Genomic DNA, 13,028 nt, shown 5'->3' on the forward strand with positions numbered 1-13,028 from the left:
CATTCTCATAATTTCTTTCCGACACTCGTCTTAGGTTAATGTAATCATTCCTAGCTCTGTTACATCTAATCCTGTTGTCCTCTGTCCTTTGTCTTCTGTACTTCCTCCACTCCCTCCTGCTTCTCACCTTTGCTTCCTGACACTGTCTATTAAACCATGGGTTATTATATTCCCTCCTGCTTTTTTCCTTTATTGTTGGAATAAATCTATCTTCAGCCTCCTTGCATTTCAATATGACTTGGTTCATCATACCTTGCACTGTTTTTCCTCTAAGTTCTTCCTCCCACTGCACTTCTCCCAGGTAGTCCCTTATCCTTCTGTAGTCCCCTTTTCTGTAATCAAGTCTCCTTTCCCGGACCTCTTGTCCTTTGGTCACAATTTTAAGCTCCATCATGTAGTCAAAGACTAGGACACAATGGTCACTAGCTCCTAGTGGTATTTCATGTTCCAACTGCTCGATGTCTTCTACATTCTGAGTGAAAATGAGATCTAATAGGCTGGGCGTATCCCCTCCTCTTTCCCTAGTATCTTCTTTCACATGCTGTGTTAGGAAATTCCTGTCAATAACGTCTACCAGCTTCGCTCCCCAGGTCTCCTCCCCGCCATGGGGATTCCTCGTTTCCCAATCTATCTCTCCGTGATTTAGGTCCCCCATGACCAGCAGCTTCGCTCTCATTCTATGCGCTAAAGTTGCTGCCCTCTGCAGTTCATCTATACATGTCTTGTTGCTGTCCTCGTACTCCTGCCTGGGCCTTCTACTGTTTGGTGGGGGATTGTAGAGTATCAAGATTACAATCTTCTTCCCATCCACTGTCAGAGTTCCATGTATGAAGCTCGTGCTTTCATTGGTACCCGGATTTTCCAGCTCATCAAACTTCCATTTCCGCTTTATTAGTAGTGCCACTCCTCCTCCCTGTCTCTGTGTCCTTTCTTTTCTTATCACCTGGTACCCCTCTGGAAAGATTGCATCCGAGATCATGCCATTTATTTTAGTTTCCACTATTGCCACTATGTCTGGGTCTGCCTCACTAACTCTTTCTTTTATCTCTTCTGCTTTATTGGCTACCCCATCAGCATTGGTGTACCAAACCTTGAGACTCTTCTTGGAAACTCGGGTGTCAGAGTTCCCCCTTTCACCAGGGGTCTGGGGGGTGTCTGGGGGGAACTGGGGGGTGTCTGGGGGGGCAAGTGGGGGCTGTGGGGGTGAGTGGGGGGTGCTAGGGGGGTGCCTGGGAGTGCCTGGTAGGCGAATGGGGTCTGGGCATCTAAGGGGGTAGGAAGGGCATAATGGGTCTGAAAGTGTGGGGTCTGAATACCATAGGGGGGTTGAGAAATAGAGTGAGACTGAGAGTCAGATAGAGGTTGAGAAGTTGGGGGGGAGAGGGATACTGAGGGCGGAGGGCTGAGATGAGAATGGAGCATGGGTGCTGGGAGTGGAAGAGAGGGTATATTAGTTAGGGGGGAATCGGGGGTAGGTGGGGGTTTTGGGGTAGAAGAGGGGAAGAGGGAGATGGGGGAAGGTGTTAGGGGGTCACAAGGTGAGGGGGTTAAATGTGGGCTGGAGGTGCATAGGAGGAGTGAGGGTTGGGTGGGGTTTGGGGGTGAGTGGAAGAGGGGTGCAGTGGAAGCTGGGATGGAGTAGATGGAATTGAAGTCAATGGGGTAGAAGGGGCAGGGGAGTAGGAAGGGGTAGTTGGGGAAGGGGGATGGGAAGATGGGTTTGGGGAGGGCATGGCTTGACCCACTGGGGTCGTTAACAGGTGTGATGTAGCAGGGGCAGGGGAATCGTTGGGGAGGTGCAAATGTGGAAGGGACAGGTGGGTTTTGGGAGGCTGAGGCAGGGGGGAGGTATAGGAGGGCTGAGTTGGGGAGGATGCGACCTGGGAGGTGACCTGGGAGGTGGCCTGGGAGGTGACCTGGGATGTGACCTGGGAGGTGAGACTACCTGAGAGGCTAGTTTGGTGTCGTTGTTGCCATCTATTCTTGTGGGCTATTTGGTCATCTTTCATCATAAACCTCTATAAACACATTGTAATGGGTTTCACTTCCTCTGAGTAAATGCTTGGTCCTCATTATGTACTCCACTGCCTCCTCATTGGAGAATTGCACTAGAACAGGTCCATTCTTGGTACAATTGTAAGGTCCAACCCGGCGGCTGATATCCACCTCGTGTTCTGCCATTCCTGCTCCAATACACCTCAATATCTCGTGCAATTCGTATTTTTCCGTTTCTATTCTCTCTTGTCTTGTTGGTGCCCCAGATTCGAATAATCCATGTATTATAATAGACCGTCTCCTCAGTAATTCATTGTCATGCTGGTAGCCTGTCCCCTGGGGATTCTCCATCCCAACCGCAGTCACTAACCCATCCCCCACTAATCCTCTGTCCTTAGCCATGCTGTTAATCCTTCCTAATTTGTTTGTGATGCGAGCACATTCCCTCTCCCAGTCCTCTCTTCCCTTCCTAATCTCTTACCTGGTTACCTGGTTGATGGGGTTCTGGGAGTTCTTCTACTCCCCAAGCCCGGCCCGAGGCCAGGCTCGACTTGTGAGAGTTTGGTCCACCAGGCTGTTGCTTGGAGCGGCCCGCAGGCCCACATACCCACCACAGCCCAGTTGGTCCGGCACTCCTTTGAGGAATAAATCTAGTTTCCTCTTGTAAATGTCCACGGTTGTTCCGGCAATATTTCTTATGCTTGCTGGGAGGACGTTGAACAACCGCGGACCTCTGATGTTTATACAGTGTTCTCTGATTGTGCCTATGGCACCTCTGCTCTTCACTGGTTCTATTCTACATTTTCTTCCATGTCGTTCACTCCAGTACGTTGTTATTTTACTGTGTAGATTTGGTACTTGGCCCTCCAGTATCTTCCAGGTGTATATTATTTGATATCTCTCTCGTCTTCTTTCTAGTGAGTACATTTGGAGGGCTTTGAGACGATCCCAATAATTTAGGTGCTTTATTGCGTCTATGCGTGCCGTATATGTTCTCTGTATTCCCTCTATTTCAGCAATCTCTCCTGCTCTGAAGGGGGAAGTGAGTACTGAGCAGTACTCAAGACGGGACAACACAAGTGACTTGAAGAGTACAACCATTGTGATGGGATCCCTGGGTTTGAAACTTCTCGTAATCCATCCTATCATTTTTCTGGCTGTCGCAATATTTGCTTGGTTATGCTCCTTAAACGTTAGGTCGTTAGACATTATTATTCCCAAATCCTTTACATGCTGTTTTCCTACTATGGGTACATTTGATTGTGTTTTGTACTCTGTATTATGTTTAAGGTCCTCATTTTTACCGTACCTGAGTACCTGGAATTTATCACTGTTAAACATCATGTTATTTTCTGATGCCCAGTCGAAAACTTTATTAATATCAGCTTGAAGTTTTTCAATGTCCTCAGCCAAGGTAATTTTCATACTGATTTTTGTGTCATCTGCAAAGGATGATACGAAGCTGTGACTTGTATTTTTGTCTTTATCTGATATGAGAATAAGGAAAAGCAGCGGTGCAAGGACTGTACCCTGAGGTACAGAGCTTTTCACTGCACTTGGACTAGATTTTATATGGTTGACAGTTACTCGCTGAGTCCTGTTTGACAGAAAACTGAGTATCCAGCGTCCTACTTTACCGGTTATTCCCATTGACTTCATTTTGTGTGCTATCACGCCATGGTCACATTTATCGAAAGCCTTTGCGAAGTCCGTGTATATCACATCAGCATTCCGTTTCTCTTCTAAAGCCTCAGTGACTTTGTCGTAGTGCTCAAGAAGCTGTGAGAGGCACGATCTTCCCACTCGAAATCCATGTTGGCCTGGGTTGTGAAGGTCATTGGTCTCCATGAAATTGGTGACCTGACTCCTAATCACTCTCTCAAATATTTTTATGATGTGCGATGTTAGTGCAACTGGTCTATAATTTTTCGCCAATGCTTTGCTCCCTCCCTTGTGTAGAGGGGCTATGTCTGCTACTTTAAGTGCATCTGGTATCTCCCCCGTGTCCAAGCTCTTCCTCCACACTATACTGAGTGCCTGTGCTACCGGAACTTTGCATTTCTTTATAAATAATTTCTTTGTTCTTCCTGAATATAGAGCATAAGTTCTTGTTTCTGCCTCTCTACCGCATCCTGTATTTGCTGAAATACCTCACTTTTAATCCCCTGAATTAGATCCTCCAACCAATCGCTCCTTCTCTCTACAAATTTCCCTATTAACTTGTCTATAAATCTGTCCTCCTCCTCATCCCTGCTGGTGATTGACCTTGAACCCCTTCTAGTCATTGCAGTAACAATCTAGCCAAAAAGGCGCTCCTCAATACCTTGCACAATCTGCAGCACAAACAGGCGAGAAAGTACTCCACGCGGCTGGTCAAGGTGTGAGGTCGCTGCGTCCCGCGTCACAGCTGGTGAGGTCACTAGTGGTGAGGTCACTCCGGCTCCATAATTTCGGCTCCACAATTTCACAATACCACGATGTACTCGACACTTATTTTCAGTGGTGGTGTTTGTACTGTTTTTCTTCACTTTCTTGTGGTTTGAGTGAGCTTACTAGTTATTCAATCACTCATATACACTCATATACGCATATACACTGATTATTCCCCCCAATTCACTAGCTACGCAAGAGCTTCCCAGACCCTTCTGACCTCCGCGGCTGTCTGACCTCAACTGTGTGTTTACTAGTTGTGTTTTTGCGGGGGTTGAGCTTTGCTCTTTCGGCCCGCCTCTCAACTGTCAATCAACTGTTTACTATCTACTTTTTTTTTTTTTTTTTTTTTTTTTTTTTTTTTTTTTTTTTTTTTTTTTTTTTTTTTCACGCCACACACACACACCCCAGGAAGCAGCCCGTTACAGCTGACTAACTCCCAGGTACCTATTTACTGCTAGGTAACAGGGGCACTTAGGGTGAAAGAAACTTTGCCCATTTGTTTCTGCCTCGTGCGGGAATCGAACCCGCGCCACAGAATTACGAGTCCTGCGCGCTATCCACCAGGCTACGAGGCCCCTTGTGTGTGTGTGTGTGTGTGTGTGTGTGTGTGTGTCTGTGTTTGTGTGTTTGTGTGTGTGTGTGTGCGTGTGTGTGTGTGTGTGTGTGTGTGTGTGTGTGTGTGTGTGTGTGTGTACTCACCTAGTTGTGTTTGCGGGGGTGGAGCTCTGGCCCTTTGGTCCCACCTCGCAACCGACAATCAACAGGTGTACAGGTTCCTGAGCCTATTGGGCTCTATCATATCTACACTTGAAACTGTGTATGGAGTCAGCCTCCACGACATCACTTCCTAATGCATTCCATTTGTCAACCACTCTGACACTAAAAAAGTTCTTTCTAATATCTCTGTGGCTCATTTGGGCACTCAGTTTCCACCTGTGTCCCCTAGTGTGTTTGCCCCTTGTGTTAAACAGCCTGTCTTTATCAACCCTGTCAATTCCCTTCAGAATCTTGAATGTGGTGATCATGTCCCCCCTAACTCTTCTGTCTTCCAGCGAACCCTGGAAGCCCCCTGTCTTCTTCTGTCTTGTGTGTGTGTGTGTGTGTGTGTGCGTGCGTGCGTGCGTTCGTGCGTGCGTGTATGTGTGTGGGACGAGCAGAAGTGTAAGAAATTCAAATACGAATTTCCCAACAAAAATCAAAAGAGAAAAAGTGTGTAAAAAGAGCATTTTAAACACATTATCCCGCAGGTGTTTCGTCTGATCATTAACGGTGAGATAATTACATCCAGACGGGAGCGTTTTGTTAATGAGATGTACAATGTTACTTCAGTATTTTGTGGTAAGTTTAAGTTAATTATCTTGCAGTAAGCTTGCGGTAAGCTCGCATCGCTTTTAATTGTAGGATGTATATGTATTATGTGTATACTCACCTAGTTGTGCTTGCAGGGTCGAGTTTGGCTCGTAGCTCAGCCTTCCCAACGTTCGTAAATTAGTGTAATGTCCCATTTCTCACGTTTTTATCATATTTACATTTAAAACTTTGAATAGAATTTGCTTCGACAACTTCTTTATCTAACCTATTCCATTTACTAGCAGCTCTATCACTGAAAAGATCTTCCTGATTTCTCTGTGACCCATTTGCGTCTCCAGTTTCCTTCTGTGATCCTCTTCTGATCTTCCTAGCTTTAAAAAATTGCTGATTTGTCTATCTTATAAATTTCCCTTAGAATTGTAAATATGTTGTTATCATATCCCACTCATCTCTTCTTTCCTCTAGTGTGGTAAAGGTCCAGTTCTCGTAGTTTCCTCGTAGCTTAATGCCATCAGCTCTGGAACGAGGCACGTTTCATACCTTTGGACCTTTTCTAGTTTCTCCTTGTCTTTTTTCTGGTAGGGGGTTCCATGCTGGGGAGGCATATTGAAGTGTGAGTATCACCATCACTGTACACAGGGCCTGGAAAGTCCCTTTGTCCAAGTTTATAAAGGATACGCGGATTTTGGCCAGTATGCCAGTATGTTGTTATTCTGCCCATGAGGGCTTCTGACATCAGATTTGCTGTTATGTCCACTTCCAGGTTATGCGTGTGAGTGTGTGTACTCACCTAATTGAGCATGCGGGGATGAGCTCTGGCAGTTTGGTTCCGCCTCTCAACCGTCAATCAACAGGTGTACAGGTTCCTGAGTCTACTGAGCTCTATCATATCTACATTTAATACTGTGTATGGAGTCAGCCTCCACCACATCACTGCCTAATGCATTCCATTTACTAACTACGCTGACACTGAAAAAGTTCTTTCTAATGTCTCTGTGGCTCATTTGGGCACTCAGCTTTCACCTGTGTTCCCTTGTGCGTGTGCCACCAGTGTTAAATAATCCATCCTTGTCCACCCTGTCAATTCCCCTGAGAATTTTGTATATGGGGATCATGTCTCCCCTAGCTCTTCTGTCTTCCAGTGACGTGAGGTGCACTTCACGTAGTCTGTCCTCATAACTCATGTCTCTTACTTCTGGCTGTGAGGGAATCTAGATTCCCTCAGCTAGTTTCCCAAGTTTGTAGACTAGGCTAGTCGCGCTAGAAACTGAAGCTTTCATACTAACATATACTTGTGGGGTGTTGAATGAAAGGTTATGTTATGGACTATCATTTGGGAGTAGTCAGAAGTCTGTGATGGCTCTGTAGAGAGAATTACAGAGATTTTCCTGTTTCTGTGAAATAGGATGATCGAGGTGAGAGTGAAGTGGTATGTGAGGTACTTGACTAAAACCGTTAGAGGTGGGGGGGAGAGTGGGGTGAACGTTGCCCCCCCCCCCAACATGTGAGACATCGCGCCATTGTCTTTAGGCCTCCCGCTCCTTGTGACGTCACGGGATGCCTGAGGCCTGTGATTGGAGTAGGCAAGTGTGTTCCAAGCCTCCAAGCGAGTTTTGGCGCGAAGAGCTGTGATTGGGAGCGGCACGAGGGAGCCGTGCCGGCTTTGAGCTGATTGGTCAAGACAAGGTAGGGGGGGAGATATGGGCATTTTGAGTTTCCTTAACCCGGGAAATAGTCAGTCTGAGCAGAGGAGCAGGTGGACGAGGACGTGTCTGGGTGGAGGGGGGGGAGTTTTCCCCCTCCATCCCCGTTAATCGCGGACGTTACCGTGTTGTCTAGCAGGGATGGCACTCCCGCCATCCCGGGTTGTGTCTAGGCCCAATTTTCGTGAAATTCGAGGGCCAACGAGGTACGGAAGGACCAGTAAAATAGCCTCAGAGACAGTGGGCAACCATGAGGCAGCTGGCAGAGCCTCATGGTGTAACAGGTGGTTTGAATATCCTGTCTAATGTAGAACTATTGACTATTGGTGGATTCAGGGCAGTGTAATTGTGGTAGGATTACAGGCCCCTGTGGGACTTTGAATCCCACCCTGTTGGTCCGCCCGGTGGTGACGCCGCTGGCCATTGTCACCCCAGTGTAGAGCAAGGCAGGCTCTGGTTTGCTGGAGTTGTTGGTGATTCCTCAACCACGTGTGTATGCCCGGGGGCCACCCCAAGGCCACCCCAGGCCGCCCGCGGCCACCCGCGCCGCCCACCTTGGCCAGCTGCCTGGGGGGGGGGGGGCCACCCACCCAGGCCACCCGCGCGGCCAAACCCCACCCCACTCCGCGCACCAGCTCAGCCGGGTGGGGTGCTATGACGTCATATGCTACCCATGGCCACCCCCAGGCCACCCAGCCACTCGGCCCGGCCACTCGGCCCTGCCACTCGGCCCGGCCACTCGGCTCGGCCTGGCCCGGCTCGGCTCGGCCCGTGCACCGGCTACCCACCCGCCAGCTACCACCCCCCCCCCCCTTCTAAGCTCGGGAGGGGCGCTGTGGGCCACGCGGTGGCCACATGCCTTGGCCACTTAGCCACTTTCCCGGGACAGCCTAGGGCCACATCTTGTCGACGCATGAGGAGCAAGCTAAGTGTTGACAGTCAGTGAGGTAGTGACCTGGGAAATAAGTGTAATGAGGAGGTGTAGACGTGAGTACAATTATCATTGTGTACAGTGTGAGGAGTACCAGTGGAAATTCCCGGTAAGAGTTGTCTCAGAGCCTTGACAAGCTAGGGAAGCAGATGAGAGACAGCTGTCAGTAGCACGTCCAGGTGACTGGTAGGGCGGTACCTGGTGATAGATGTTGTACATGGGACCACACTGTAGTTATATATATGTATGTTATATATATGTGTGTGTAGACTGACTCGAGTATGTAACCGGTCAATGTAGATATTTACCATATAAGTGATCCAGCCTGTCGATTCTATATAATCGTTCAGACTGGATTAATGCCATAGAGTACCGTATATAAATTATAATCATTAGAGGTAGGCAGGCCAGGATGCAGGGATGTCAGTGGACACCCTGAGGTCTGTGTAGTTAGAGTTACATTTACCTGATGATATAATTTTCATTGATTATGTGAATGCCATTTCTATGTGTTCATTTACATGTTTATGTACTGTGTTGTGTGGTGAGTCAGTAGATGTGATTGCTGATTGATTGCCTAATGATGTCATTAGCATGTGGGGTATGCTGACGGCATCATTATGTTGCAGGTTTGTGCAGTATTGTTTCAGTTTATACGATATTACTGCCCTAGGAACTGTGTTGAGGGTTTAAGGGACCTCTAGGATTATTCAGGGGAATTCACAGTGCTTAATGAGAGCAGGCAATTGATGGGTTAATTGCCTTGCTGAGATAAGTGTGTGTTCACAGTAGTCCTTTGCAACGGGTGCAAGAAAAGGGGGGCAGTAATATTGGTATACTCTTGTGTGTTGCACAACCGTGTGTCATTATTGTGTGGGCACAGTAATTAGCGAGTTGCAGTAGCCGCAACCATATGTGGGCAGTGCATTTGTGTTGTTGCATGCCATTGTAGTGTGACCTATGTAACACTGGGGTTACTTTGTTTCTTTAAGTTGTGTTGAGGACTTAAGGATTCAGTGAGTTAATAATTGGGGAATTAACTGGATAAGGGGTGCACACTTATTGTGGAGTGAGTGAGGGCTGTTATGAGAGAGAACAGCGTTGAGCTTGAGTGAGATACGTCTCGGGAGCAATTAATTGTCCGTGTGACAACTAATTGACCACTCTAGCTAATTATGTAATTAGCCTTCTCATCATGAATTCACGTAGTGGGAGAGGATCTGTCAGTATTTGTGTTAACGTAATTTGCTCGAGACTAATTACCTTTCTGGGCATAGCAATTAGTGGCTCATCTTAATTAGTGGAGTAATTAACATTGGAGAGCTCCGATGACCCGGTAAAGCGAGGTCATGGAGCTAGCATAAATCGTTGTATTAATCATATCCTGTCTGAGGACAGTGGATTAGTGGCACATCTTGTTAATTAGGGGTAATTAACTCCTATCCCGTGAATTCACAGTGTTTGATGAGACCTGCTTAGGCAGTGCGGAGTGAGACGTATTTATGGATGATTAATTATCAGTCCTGGTGACAGTTAATTAATTGCTCAGAATTAATTAGGGTAATTAACACTCACTAGTAAATTTTTGACACAGACAGTTGAGAAGCTACCAAGTTAGGGTAGGCTTAGTTAACGTAACTCAATGGGGATGTAATTAGTGGTCCGTTTGACCTTAATTGAGAATTACTCACTGAATACTTGCAAGGAGTCAAGTGTGATGTAATATAAGTTTGAGTTATTGTTAACAAGAGAGACAAGTGTTAATGATTAACGTAGAGTATCATCATGATGTTGTCTAGTGTGAGACAATTGTTTGTGATTACCGTAGTACTTTGTTGCTGAATGCTGCGATCAGTCAATTAACGTAACTAATCACTTAAGGCAATTTCTTTTGGTTGTCGTCTGGTGACGAGAGTATAGTAGTCTAGGGATTTGTGGAGCTGTGTCCCAGAATCCCGCCTTGCCTGTCTTTGTTACTATTTACAACAGGGCAACTTCTTGTAGGGAGTTGCAAAAAGTGTTCACACTGGGTTGTGATAGGGGGGGTCACTGTTGGACTACCCGCCTAGTTACGTGGGTCTCTCCTGGGGGGCGGGAGGACCCCTAAGTTTGTGATTATAGTAGCTGTCAGGGAAACCGAGACACTATTGATTGCATGCTTGTGTCTTCAGTGGATATCTTTCATTTGTTCAGTTAGTTCATGTTGTCAGCCCGAAGTGTCAGCAGGATGGAGCCTGCTGTCACTTCTCGAGGGGCTGTTGAATAGCTGTGTTGCAAATGCCACTTGATGGACAATAACGTAACCATTCGCTGTGGTGTAACTTAGTCTGTGATATTTTTCTTTGATTTGCAATATTGCGTCATCAGTGGGCACACCTGTGTTCAGGTTAGTTCAGTATGCAGCCTCACAGCAAGGGTTGCTATTTATCTGTTTGTTATCGTGCCACTGGATCGACATTAACGTAACGTAAACTCGGTAATGTAGTAGTTAGTCTCTTGTTATTAATAAATTGTTATGTTATAGAAAACGGTCTTTGGTGTCAACCCTTCAACCATATTATTCCACCATATTTCTGCATATTATTATTAAATGTTGTTGTGATCTTGATATGACGGCTGTTCTTGGGAATTCGAATTCTAATTCATAGCGCCACATCAAATATAAATATTTGATTGTGAGAACCCGTCGGTTACCCTTTATTAGTTTTAACGTTCTGTTTAACTAGGAGGAGCCAGCGGCCTATTGTGGACAGGTTTTCACCCCTGGTGGTGGAGGCCTGGCGGTTTGCTCCCGCTTTTCCTTTTTCTATTGGACTCATGCTTACCTGCCGTGAGCAGACTTTAAACTTGTCGTCCACCTCCTAAGGGAGGTAGGCGTAGAAAAAAATCTCACAACTGGCACTAGCCTAGTGGCATACCTCTGAACTTTTTCCAGCGTGGTCTTGTGCTTGACTAGATACGGGCTGCATGCTGAGGCTGCATACTCCAGGATTGGCCTTACATACGTGGTACACAAAGTTCTGAAGGATTCCTTACACAGGTTTCTGAAAGCAGTTCTGATGTTAGCCAGCCTCACATACGCCGCTGATGTTATTCGTTTGAAGTGAGCTACGGGAGACAGGTTTGGCATAATATCTTCTCCCAGATCTTTCTCTCTGTCCATTTCGTGAAGGACTTCCTCTCCTGTTCGGTATCCAGTGACTGGCCTCCTAGTTCCGCCTCCTAGTTTCATTACCTTATATTTACTTGGGTTGAACTTTAGTAGTCATTTGTCAGACCATTCTTTCAGTTTGTCTAGGTCATCTTGTAGCCTTTTACTATCCTCCTCTGTCCTGATCCTCCTCATAATTTTTGCATCATCAACAAACATCGAGAGGAACGAGTCAATTCCTTCTGGGAGTTCATTTACGTATATCAGAAACAGTATAGGTCCAAGGACTGATCCCTGTGGAACTCCACTGGTGACTCCCCTCCACTCCGAGATCTCACCCCTCACGGTGACTCGTGACTCACTGTGTCCTGCTGCTTAGATACTGTCTTATCCAGTGGAGTACCTGCTTGCATCTCCAGTTTGTGCACTAGTCTCTTATGTGGTACTGTGTCAAAAGCTTTCTGGCAGTCCAGAAATATGCAGTCTGTCCAGCCCTCTCTCTCTCTTGCCTGGTCATAGAACTCAATTAATCCTGGCCTGAAGTTCACTGCCTCCTGCTTATCACCCTTCTTGTATAGTGGGACTACATTGGCCGTCTTACAAATTTTTGGCAGTTCCCCTGTTACCAGTGACTTGTTGTACACCATGGCGAGTGGCAGGCACAGAGCTTCTGCTCCTTCCTTTAGAATCCATGGTGAGACTCCATCCGGGCCTATAGCCTTTGTCACGTCCAACTCTAGCAGATGCTTCCTCACCTCCCCACTGGTAATCACAAACTCCTCTAGTGGTGTCTGGTTTGATGTTCCCTCCCTTATCTTTGGGACTTCTCCTTGCTCTGAGGTGAAGACTTCCTGGAATTTCTTATTGAGTTCCTCGCACACTTCCTTGTTGTTTGTAGTGAATCTTTCTGCCCCTATCCTCAGTTTCATTACTTGTTTCTTCATTGCTGTTTTCCTCCTGATGTGGCTATGCAGCAGTTTGGGTTGAGTCTGTGCCTTGCGTCCTATGTCATTTTCATATTGCCTCTCTACCTCTCTTCTCACTTTAACGTATTTGCGCTCACTCCTGGCGCTCTGATATTTTTCTCTGCTCTATATTGTTCTGTTGTTTCTGTAGTTTCTCCACGCCCTTTTACTTAGCTGCTTTGCTAGCTTACAACTCAGATTATACCATGGGGTTCTCGTCTGCATTTCATTTTTTTTCATTTTGGACTTGGACAGACTTGTCTGCTGCCTCCTTACACTTCTGTGTGATGAAGTCCATCATGTCTTGAACCGTCTTTCCTCTGAGCTCTGTTTCCCAAGCTATTTCAGTTAGGAGTTTTCTCATCTCCTCAAAGTTTCCCTTCCGGAATGACGGCCTCTTGCTTTCTGGTCCCTTCCTTGAGTACATTAACCCTTCTTTGACCAGATATTCAAACAACAGTACACTGTGATCACTCATACCCACGGGGCTTCAAGACCTATTTCTCTTATGTCTGACTCGTTCAGAGTGAATACTAGGT

This window comes from Procambarus clarkii, chromosome 40 (assembly GCF_040958095.1).
Source record: "Procambarus clarkii isolate CNS0578487 chromosome 40, FALCON_Pclarkii_2.0, whole genome shotgun sequence".
NCBI lineage: Eukaryota > Metazoa > Arthropoda > Malacostraca > Decapoda > Cambaridae > Procambarus > Procambarus clarkii.